Source organism: Electrona antarctica, assembly GCF_951216825.1.
Source record: "Electrona antarctica genome assembly, chromosome: 6".
Lineage (NCBI taxonomy): Eukaryota > Metazoa > Chordata > Actinopteri > Myctophiformes > Myctophidae > Electrona > Electrona antarctica.
In genome coordinates, this window is record NC_136811.1 from 19,531,379 (window position 1) to 19,544,346 (window position 12,968).

The following is a 12,968-nucleotide window of genomic DNA, read 5'->3' on the forward strand; positions in this document are numbered from 1 at the left end:
GATCCAGCTGCTAATGTTCCACAACTACTCTATTGTATTTTAAAAGGGCGGAAAGGGCGGCGCATTAATCTCAGAGACAAACAGGAAGGATGGGAGTATGGTTGTTGGTCACTCACCACTAACACTATCCTTTATTTGGGACGGCTGGCCCCTTTGGTGATGTCAACATGACATAAAATATCCATAATTTGGTTATATTTTGGCGCAGGCAGATGTTTGTTTTACTGTCCTTTAATCATTAATGCTTTGTCTTGGTCTTGATTTAATATTAATAATGACATTTTATTGATATGACAATAAAGGACCACAAACATACAGTAATTATGAAGCATGGGCCGCATGCAGTAGCTTTGTGTTCCTTAAAGCACATTTCGGCCTTTGCAAAGGACAGTGTTGCTTGAGGTCAGGAGATCAAGTTTTCTTAACTCTAGCTTTCTTGGTTTTGCCGTGCAGCTTCAATTGTTTTGTTCGATCATCCTTAAACATGACTGTGGCTATTGATCTTAACTATACAAGACTGTGGCTACTGTGAGGTAGGAGTCAAAATAGATATACACACATTTGAAAGTGATGATGAATGACTGAAGCATATGATTTAAAGGAATGCAGTGTCAAGTTTGATGATGCATTCTATCCTGACAGCCAAGGAGCCATGAGAGAGAGAAAGAGAGAGATGTTCAGGTGTTTCTATTGTTGTTGACGTAGAATAAGAGACACGCCACTATAGTACAGTCTGCAGCCATCCAAGACCAGTGGTGGAAAGTAAGTAAGTACATTTCTAAGTACTGTACTTAAGTACAATTTTGTGGTTTGTACTGCGTATTTCCAATTTCCAATACTTTTACTTCTACTCCACTACATCTCAGAGGCAAATATTGTACTTTTACTTCACTACATTTATTTGAAAACTTTAGTTACTTACTACAGTAGTTACTTATGATTATTATTACAAAACATACATTAAACACTTCAGCCCAACATTTCGGCCATATTGGATCTGCTATTCTCAAAATATTTGTATACATTTGAAAACTTGAAATGGGACATTCTGCATAATGAGTACTTTCTACTTTTGGTACTTTAAAGAGGGAGTGGCACAATTTTTGTATTTTTCCGTTTTTCATGTGTCTATGAGGTGACAGTGCCTCATTAGACACCGTGGAGTCGTTTTTATGTGCAATGGTGTATTAACTTTGTATTTAGGGTTTCTTCCTGGAGGCAGACAGTCAAACGGGCCAATGAAATAAACAGTAATTTAGTGACATCACACTATCAGCCCCTCCCCTAACCCCTCCCCTTTTATCATAAAACTACAGCTGTGGGTGCGGCTTCAGTTCAGGTGGATCACCCATCACCACCCACCAGGCAAACCAGTCATACTTAATGAACTGGTGGGCGTGTCCACATAAAAGCATGATTTTAACAAATACTGTACACTTTTTGGAAAAAGTTATTCCTCCTTATATTATAATAATACCTGATGATCATGTTTTAGGGTGGAAAAAAATTGGGGCACTTCATCTTTAAGTACATTTTGATGCCCATACTTTTCTACCTTTACTCAAGTACATTTAGAATTCCAGACTTTTACTTAGTTGTAAGTAACAGTAGTTCTATATCTCAGTATTGATACTTTTACTAAAACAAAAAACTTTTCCACCACTGTCCAAGACAGAGGCAGGGTGGAGAAGAGAGACAGAGGTATCCATGTTTCACAGTAGTGGTTCTCAAAGTGGGGTCCTTGAGGGAGTTCTAGGTAAATTCATTCATATAGCATCAAAGACAGTTTTACCACTTTAACCGTTTAAATACATCGGCCATTTGGAAATAGCATTTTGAATATTTTTTGGAAACATTTTAACACAAACCCTGGGTGGCCCTCAGCACAACATCTTTTTAAATCGGTGTCAGCAATTTAATAGCCTACATAATATTCATTTGGGGGTCGTTGACATGAAAGAGGTTGAGTACCACTGTCATAGTACAGTAGATCCTAGAAACACCACTTAGAGTAGCAGTACCAGTCAGCTCCTCTAGTCATGGAACCACGTACGGTACAATGTTATGCATTTAGCAGACGATTTTATCCAGAGAGACTTGCAATAAGCAAAGTAAACACATAATAGTATATGAAATGCAGAGACACAGTGTAAGAGTGTATATAGTGCCTCAGTGAACTGGGATCCCAGTGCTACAGGCTGAGATGGAGTCTGAGGTGCATCCAAAAAATAGATGCAGGCAAGGCCACAGCCACATCATAGGCATACTCATTATTCACTGACTTGCAAAATATGTGCTCCCCATCAGTGGTGCAACAAATACTCACATTTTCTACTTGATTGTTTAACCACTAAACATTTGTTGAATGTGTCATGAGAGCAAGGATGCCCCAGAGGGCGCCAAAGTGCCTTTAAGCACCAAGTCACTCACAGCCACATTATGTGGTGTTTCCTCCTCCACTGGAAGCGTGCTTTGCTTATGGATACTACAACCTGGCTGCCCACTATACCAAGATATCAGAGACACTGTATGGAGACCACAGATTACACACACCCAAAGTGAGTTTGAAAACAAGGACAACGACAAAAAAAAACTCCCATTGGGAGAAATTCAACAATGTGCAAACACATCAGCAAGATTTCTGAACTGCTGTGAAAAAAGGTTAGCCAATAGAATACAACCACCCTAAGGACTACTACCTGTATCAAGTAGACCTATATAGACCTACTGTACATGTAAACAGAGCTGCTACTGTACCTTTAAACATTTTAAATCTGAGGCTTGTTTGTACACTTTTAAATAGTTTTGAGAAAAATACTGCTATTTGTCCCAAAGTGACTGCAAAAGATTTGTTTCAAAAAGCTTTATACCCTGTATATATGTATACCCTGTAACATATGCTCATGCTGTAGGCCTATATACTTTCCACATTTTCAACTTATATTTTGAGACACTTGCTTTGGCAATGTAAACGTATGTTTTCTCATTTGCTCATTTGCTCCTTTGAATTGAATAGATACCACCACTTTTCTAGGGAGACCCGCTGTGATTGGCCAGTAGTCGCTGTGAATGGCAGTAGCGTTTTTGTAATGCCGCCCTAAACCTAACTTCAGTAAAACTACAGTATGCTTAAACCCTAAACCTTAACCCTAACCATATACCCTATCCATAAGGTCAGTAAAACTTTGTAAGTCAGGCTGGTCAACCCTTTAACGCTGGTGGAATCCATAATAAAGCTCCACTGAGCCCTCTAAACAGAATGAATGGACATCATCTCATTAAAGTGCACAGAGTTACTTTTGTTCATGGAGGTATAGACATGGTCAGAGATTAGAACTATAATCATTTGGTTTTGGCCTGGTGACATTGGTTATGGATGGTATGTGAATTATTTGTAAAGTTTTTTTAAGTTTTTATGGTATGGCATACAATGTACAGTATTTAAAGTTTTTATGACATGTATATGCGGCATGTAGAGTATTTTCACAATGTGGCTCTGCACGATTTTAGGCATCTATGAGAGGTTCTGTCTTTCTGTCTGTCTGTCACGATGTGACGTGTTGAGAGCTTGTAGATCTCTTTTGTTCAAAGAAATCAAATGTTTGCATTTTGCATATTTTGGAAACATTTGAACAACACAAATCGTGTACGGGGGTCTACCCTGGCACGAAATATGTTGAGATGGTACTCGCCGCACGATTGATTGATTGATTGATTGATTGATTGATTGATTGATTGGTTGATTGATTGATTGATTGACAGATCGAACCGTATACACTGATATATTCAGTGTTTTAGAGTTTGTTTAATTACTTTCATGTGTGACTTTCGGTTGTTTTTTGTGAATTGTTACAAGGCATCTCAAGGTTTAATTAAGCCACCTGTAGGCTACTCCACAGTTTTAATCTGTGCATAAGATAAAAATGTATACAATGTTACAATGTAGAGAAACGCTCTCTCATTTAATATAGCCTAGATAAGCACTCATGAATTTCTGGGGGGGGTAAACAATACTCCTGCAGTCCTTCGAGGAAAAGCACAGTACAGTAGGCTGCTGTGGGCTTTCCACATGATGTAGAATATGAGCATGTATGGTATGTACTGTTTACGTTGATACATTCACATACAGTAGACCTACAGTGGCATGTGCTGTCACTCGATGTTGCACACAACCTGTCTTTGTCAACTGCTGCCAGCCCATACTGTGATGTGGTATGATGTGATCGTTGAGTCTGAAAGCCCAATTCATATACTTCATCGTACGACAGTGTCACACATCGGAAATAGCCTGGCTACAAGCTCACAACAATTCAATTCAACTTTAGTATAGTGCCGAATAGCATTGTCTCAAGACACTTTACATATTGAGCAGAGACGCGACATTGTCCCACCCTGAGCAAGCAATTTTTATTTGCGACAGTGGCAATGAAAAACCGCCCCTTATTAACTGGCAGAGCCAGGCTCTAGGGTGGGCGGCCATCTGCCTCAACTGTGTTGTGGCCTTGTGGGGGGGAGAGAGAGAGAGAGAGAGAGAGAGAGAGAGAGAGAGAGAGAGAGAGAGAGAGAGAGAGAGAGAGAGAGAGAGAGAGATTATATGTACAAATACATTATATATGGTCACATGTAAGCTATGCAATTTTGTCAATAAAAAAACATCTATCAATCAAAAAACAAGGTGTATCATCAGTTTTCTTTGGACTTCTCGTATTAGAATATTCAGCCCATTGTCTTCAAACATTGGCTTGTAACCATCGAGGGAACCTATATTTTGTTGATATATATAGCAGCAACTTTGTAATGGTAAACTAAGCTGCAAAACCTCTAAGAACCTAACTCTAAAGTCTTTATAAGTTTTATGGCAGTGGTGCTATAACAACTCGGCCATCCTAAAGAACCACTGAAGAACTGCTGAAGAGCAAATATTGTTTTGTGTATAGAGTAAAAAGAAGAAGGGGGGGGGGGGGAAGTGCATATTCGAATGGCTCATTGTTTGGTGTATTACTTGTTTATTTTGAGTTTGAATAAGAGAACTAGACATTTTATCTTCATTAAGTCAACCAGGACACACCCTGCAGTCCATCTGTCAGTGTGTGCTGCTGTTGACCAGTGGGACACATTGGAATCACCACACAATACAGTCTTTGACTCAAAACAAAGACATGTTGTTACTTCAGTGTCCAAGCCAGGGAGCTCAAAGCCCTTACAGCTGTCTAGAGTGGTCCACAATGGCAGTTTAGGAATAACTGTTTCATTTGATAAACAAACAACCGCTGCAGTGGCTCTCAAGCATTTTCATATGTGGTAGCAGTCACAGACCCTCATCCGAAAATAATGTTTTCTCTTTTTTCCCAAGAGTTTTAGAAAATGTTGCTTATGCCGAGCTTGTTTAGTCAACAGAAAATCTATTTTCATGCTTAGTAACGTTAAAGAATATAGCTTTATCGTTTTTTACGATAGTTGTAATCCTTAGTTGCTTAGTTGTAATCCAGGGCGCTACTCTCCCTCTGCCAACCTGGGGAGAGCCCCAAACTGAGCTCATGCTTCCTTCAATGCATGAGGAGAGAACAGGCCACTTCATCACCTGACAGGGGCCATATGACGCCATCGGGCCGGGACCTTCTAGCTGTGAGGCGACAGCACTACCAAGTCCGACTGTGCCACACCGTGTCCATCAATGGAATTTACTTTACTAATACTTTATTGGTATCACAATGAATACAAATTAAAAAACTACCACTTAATGTTTTTTGTTTGTTTATTTAACTTTTTCTACATTATTAATGTTATATTAAATAACATAACATAACATTTTCATCGTCTACTCAGTCTTGTGTTACACCCCAGACAGTTTTTAAATTTCCTGATTCAGTATTTAGATATTTGATATTCATTTTTGATGCCCCGCCCCCTTCCTATACAAATGCATTGTGACTTCTAACTCCAAAGAAAATACCCGTCCTTTTTTATAGTGACTGATATTGTCCTTCTAATACGTGAGGGGGCCAGTGGTTTTTCATTGACTGTTTTCATTTATTTTTGAATAAGCAGAGTCTGCCTCCTCCTCATTATTTTCCAAAAAACAATTATTTTGGGATCCACTTGCAAATCCTCACCAGTGGGCCCGGGCCTGCAGGTCGAGAATCGCTGGCTTTAGGATACCGTAAGTGGTTCATTTGACACACATGCTCCACTGTAGCACTGTTCAGGAGGTGGCCTTACAGTATTTTACAGCACTGGACTGGACAGCAGATAACGTTACATGCATGCAGTATAGTGTTTACTCTGTATCCAAGCAACAGGGTGTAGGCTACATATCTCTTGCTGAAACGGTTCTTTGAATGTATATTTTAGATACATATTGTATTGTATTGTGTCGTACAGTATGTATTACTGATTGAGTTCAATGGACCACAATGGAAACCCTGGGGCTTTTTGTGTTATCCTTTAGCATAACCTTTGACTGACTGTATACTGTTAACAAACGTATTCCCTAATTCTGTTAATAACATATTCAATCAATCATTCAATCTTTTTTTTTTAGAATAGCTTTTTTTCTTTTATTTTATTTTCATTTCATTTTTTTTTTAAATTAATTAATCCACTACTGTTGTTCACTCCCTACTGCCTCTATGGACTCAGTTGCCTCAAGAATTTCGGCTTGAGTCCTAAAATCATCTGGGCCTTCTCTACTGAGAGACGATCGAGAGCCTGTTGACAAGCAGCTTCACCAGCTGGTATGGGAGCTGCACAGACAGGGACCATAAGGCTCTGAGAAGGGTGGTGAAATAAATGTAAACTGTTTGGAGGAGCTGTGCACTCCCAGTGCTGCCTCAGGAAATCCCTGAGGGTCATCAATGATCTCACACCCCCCCATAACAACCTGAGGGTCATCAAAGACCGGTAGACCGCACACACCCCCATCAGGGAAGAAGTATATCAGTCTCAAAGCCAGCACAAGCAGACTGACGGCCTTGCATGCTGATCTGGGTTGTTGTTGTCTCCACCAGGCCGAAGGCATGGGGAGAGAGTATGTTTTGCACTCCGTCCGTGTGTGTGTGTGTGTGTGTGTGTGTGTGTGTGTGTGTGCGTGCGTGCGTGCGTGCGTGCGTGCGTGCGTGCGTGCGTGCGTGCGTGCGTGCGTGCGTGCGTGCGTCCTTCCTTCCTTCCGTCTGTCCGTTACCAGCTAATCTCCGCCACCGTTTGCACACACACTCCCTGGATGCCAACGACGAACCTCTGCCCCAAATATTTTTCAACGGCCTGTTATAGCGCCACCATGAGGCCGATTTAGGCAAAACACATTTATGTAGATTATTCGTACACATTTTATCCATACATCACACAATTCGGTATACACTATCTCCATAGTCATGTGATCAACACGGATTTGCACCATTTCCCATCTTCCATCCTGATTGGCTAAGATTGGCTTCCAAAGCTCACATGATTGGTCCGTTTCGAACAAAATGCCACAAATCACAAACACAGTGTGCAATTTCCGTGAAATTATACACGCACATTTCCACTAGGCCGACATGCCACTCATTTTTTTCCAAATCAGCCTCATGGTGGCGCTATAACAGGCCAATTCCTGTTTTTAGCTATAACTGCATCGATCTGTATACAACTTATGTATGCACACTCCCTAGATGCCATGGAAAAACATTGTCCCTGCATCCCTCCACATCTGCCGGTTATAGCGCCACCATGAGGCCGATTTCTGCAAAACACATTGCTTATGTTAGTCAGATTTCATCCAAATCTCACGCAAATCGGTACACATGATCTCTGTAGTCATGTGATCAAGACGAGTCTGTTGGATTTCTCAGATTCTACACTGATTGGCTAACATTGCCTTCCAAAGTTTTCAGGAGTGGCCCGTTTCATTCAAAATGCTGCACATGTCCTGCTCATCCAGAATTCTATCCTCAGAGATGCTATGAGTGATCTGGCTCTGCATTTCCTCAACAAAATGAAGAAAATTGTTGCAAAAAACAAACAAACAAAAATATATTACTCCTAAACATTTTGCCAAACATCTCACACAGTAATATCCTCCTGGTGGAGACCTGTGCCCAGAAGGGCACTTTTTCTAGTTTGTTAACAGTTTTAACCGTGTTTAGATAAGTTTATTACTGTTATGTATGTACTGTATGTACTTTATTTATGTGTATAAGCGCCCCCAACCAAAATGATAATCAATACATTATAATTATTATGGAAAAAGGGTTGGGGCCCGTGGGGCCTGAAATTTAAAACCTTGAGACTTCACAGCATGTAAACACAGACTGTAGGCTCTACTAAAATAGCCTGCGTCATTTGGAGGAAATGGTCTCATAGGAGTTACATCATGATGGTACTGAGTTACATACAATGATAGAAGTACAAATATTGTTTTATTTTACTTAAGCTCATAATGTGTCGCAACGCTATTTTGGGGCGAAGAGATTGTGGTCAAAGTACAGTTGTAACACATGTCTGATCCTCTACGACTAAATTGTTGAAGTGGTTAAAGTATAAGTGACTATTGTATGGAACAATATAAAATTGAAGCTGATAAAATGGGTACCCTTTCCTGGTTATCTGATTGGCGACCTGAAATTTTATTTAAAGAGAATGAGAGACGAGGAGACTGTTACTGAACAAACACTCTATCTATAGCAGAGTAACCAAAACGTATCACTTACTTTTAAGTAAAAGAAGCAATGACTAAATATAAAAATAAAGGTCTGTAAATGTGACTTGAATAAAAGTAAAAATGCATAATTTGGCATCAAAATAATACCAATACAATGAATGCTATTCGAATAGCCGAAGTAGGCGTGTAGTCCGGCAGCCAACAGGCTTCTTTTGTTTAAAGTGGGAAATTATAGGCTATATTTTTTAGTTTTTAGTTTTGGCCAGAAAGGGATTTTCTTTCGCCCGAAGAAAAAATCTTCTCTATGAGGGTTTTCTCTCGGCAATATCGGTAGAGACCGCAGTGGAGTAACTCAAATTATTTATTTTTCTGGTGAAAACAAAATCCATTTCTGGCCAAAAAGTGCATTTATACGTGTGGTGGGGGGCTCAAAGTGCATCCACTAAGGAAAGTATAGGCTTTCTATTAATTACACAACCCATCTTTGTATTGGTGAGTATAGGTAAAACATTGTTCTTATTTTCGCTACAGAGGAGAGGCTGGTCTTTTTATGCGAGCCCCGGAAGTCGACAGTAACATAACTCTAAATGTGACGGCATTATTTAGAGCTATATGGACCAGAGCTAGAATGTATGTATATTGTATATAGACAATATTTTAGCAATAAAAAACTATAGCCTATAAGCCTACTAAATATCCCACTTTAAACAAAAGAAGCCATGTTGGTTGCCTACAGAGGACAGGCTGGTCTGCATTTCATGCGAGGCAGGAAGCCAATCAGTTCCATAGCCTTAATGCAACGGCAGCAAGAGCAGTAAAGCTATGGACCAGAGCTACATACATTCATAAATCCACTTGCTGATCAGCTGACGGTATTAAGCAATTTTTTGGAATAGGGGGATATATGTGACCATACCATTAACATCCTATATAAGGCAAACTATGGGGTTTTCGTGAATCCATTCCAAGCATTAGTTTTGCACAAAAAACACTCCTTGGGCTAAAAACGGCCATAACCACAGTTTGCCCAATGTGTCCAAAATGTGCTGACCTCATCACATTTGTGATGACGGCTATGGGTTATGGCCGTTATTAGCCCAAGGTTTTTGTGCAAAACTAATGCTTGGAATGAATTCAGAATCATGAAAACCCCCTAGTTTGACACGATACATGTTGACATAATGGTATATGGTCACATATAAACCCCTATAATAATATATTTTAGGCCAATACAAAAGAATATATAGGCCTACCAAATGTCCAACTCCACAGTAGGACTCCACACCCCTGGCTGCCGGACTACTGTAGTCTACAATATGAATAGGGCTTAAGTGCTCAATGCATTTTAACGGTAACAAGACAACTCACCCTTTTTGCCCCATGAGTTGTCCGGACATCTCACCCCGAAAGTCCGGACAACTCACCAGGGGTGAGATGTCTTCACTTTCGGCCACTTTCGGGGTGAGTTGTCTTCACTTTCGGGATGAGTTGTCTGACTGAATATGTAGCCTTTGAGCTCTTTTATATACTTTACTGAATATTGCACAAGAATATAACACAAGAGTCAAATGTACGGTCAAATGTAATGTAGTTTATTTAAATGAAACATTGTAAACAAAGTTTTTTTTTCCGAAAAACAGCAGTTTGTACAAAAAATTTAGAAAAAAGGTAAACATAAAAGGTTTTTTAGAAAAACATCAGTTTGTACAAAAAAGGAAATTGAATTAGGCCTACTGTAATGGGTGCCACGGAAAGTACAGACAACTCACCCCGCAATGTCAGAAAGTGAAGACAACTCACCGGGGTGAGTTGTCCGGACTTTCGGGGTGAGCTGTCCGTCCTTTCTCGCCCAACTTGCCCCAGCGGAAAGTACAGACAACTCACCCCGCCATGTCAGAAAGTGAAGACAACTCACCGGGGTGAGTTGTCCAGTATTCATTTTAACTACACCAATCTATAGCCTAAAGTAACTTGTAACTAAAGCTCAAATATTGTAGGCCTAGTGGAGTAAAAAAAAAAAAAAAAGTATCATAAAGTAGGCCTACACCACACATGCTACCACTGTACCACAGAACTTTGAGTAGTATTAGTAGTAGCAATAAGAAGTAGTAGTGCAGTTCCCACTGGTTACATTGCTATACGCTACATGTTGCAGAATGTATCATTCAGAACTGCAATAATGCCTCAATACAATGGGTGGGTTTGGTCGCCTACAGCGACGCTCATTGGCTATGACCCGGAAAGGGGGCAGCAGCTCGTTCACCGATTGGCTTAGACGGGCCGCTCGTCAAACGACTGTCCCTCCTCTCTACAGCGGTGTCCAGCCGCTCCTCTCCTCTCTCTCCTCATGCACGAGACAGAACAGAATCCTCCTTTTCTCCTCCGTCTATTCATTCAAACCATGAACCATCCATCCGGCCTCTTTTTACACCGTTTAGCAGAGTCACGCTCGGAGATTTAGGACTGATTCTGCCCTCTAAAATATAGGTAAGACCTATTGTATTTTATTTATTATTTTATTTGTTTTTAATACTATAGGCTAATATAATATAATCTGTCTGTTTGCCGGCGAGTGGCCCAGCATGAAACGGCCTGTCAACGCAAACAAATAAAATAAAAAAATTAATACAATTTTGCCATTTTATTTTTGCATATCGATCTTTGTTTTTCTGTTAACGTTTCTATAAACGTTTCCAATCGAATATCGGGTGCTGATGGCCGGGTGACAAGACCTCTCGCATATCTCATCGCACCGCAGGGCCTTTTTTCCCACGGAGGATGCGAGCCATCACATGTATGCATACTGTACATTTCTGGACACTGTCGATCACCATTCATAAAGAAGAGCAAATAATAAGCACAGTAAGCGGCCGTTTCACTGACTGCCGCTCGTCCAGAGAGAGGGTGTTTGTCGTTAGCATGTTGTCTGACGAAATATTAAAGGAAAGAAGAAAATGGTATGCTAGGATTGTTGAACTAATAAATATTGTACATGCCTGCAGCCCTGAGGAACGGGAGGGTGGGGACTCGACTATAGTGTCGGATGGGCTTATGTTACGTAATGTCTTCCCATTCATCGCCCGTGCTACAGTGTGTGCCTCCACTCCACTCTCCACTCCACGCCTTTTTCCTACAGCCCTGCGTTCTAAACACTGAGTGGAAATGGAAAAGGTACTTAAGTAAAAGTATCAATACCTCAATACCTTACTGCTTCTATGAATCTGCCGGCAGAATCATAGAAGCAGTATTAAGGCTATGGACCAGAGCTACCTCAATACAATACTCCCCGGAATTCTAAATCTAGGCTACTTGAGTAAAACGTAAAGCTACAAAAGCATTGGGATAAAAATACAGTAGGCCTACCAAAAGTGCAGAATGTGAGCTTGTAGTCAAATGGCCAAAATGTAAGGCTGAAGTGGGTAACGTAGGCTATGTTTTGTAATAAATAAATAGTACTAAAAACTACTACTAATAATAATAATAATACTAATAATAATACTAATAATAATAATAACAACAACAACAACAACAATAATACAAATAATAATAATAAATTACAAACTAGTAGGTCTAACTAAAGTTTTCAAATAATTCGACTAGTGGAGTAAAAAGTAGACTACATTTTCATCTGAGATATAGGCCTAATAAGGTAAAAAAAAAAAAGTACTCATAGTACTTGAGTAAATGTATTTACTTTACACCACTGTGTCCGTCCATCCATCATTAACGCACCAGACTGGCTGGAATGCATTCCTCTGCTCTCTGTGGCGTCTTCCTGTGGTTGTGTATGGAACAGGAAAACACTGCTTTAAAAACGGACGGAAAGAAACTAAGATATACACTTCTCAATAGGTTCACCATACTGACTACACCAAGCCAGTGGAACGCTTTACTAAAGAGCTGACAAAGACCCCTGTCTCCGTAAAAAATGGGCAGACCCCAAAATGGGTCAAAATGGGAAAAGGTGGTGTAGCTGCTGTAGCATGTTAGACAAGACCGGGCTAACAACTTTTACAATATAGGCAAGAGATGATGATCAAGGTGATTGGAAGCGTAGGTCTAATCACCCTGAAGGGGTACGTGAGAATTGACCAGTTAGCCGTTCAATAAAGACAGGCTCACTGGTCTCTATCCGGCTTAGGCCTACTTACTTGCTACTTAATGAATAAATAAAAGCATAAATTGACACAAAATACAATTATTTCATTGATTTAAAGAAGGTTTTATTTGCTTATGGTGTAGCCTTATGTGGTCCATTAGATTATGTCAGGTGCATCCATGGTGCAACACGGTCGGTTTGCAAAAGTCCTGTATAAGTGTTGATACAATA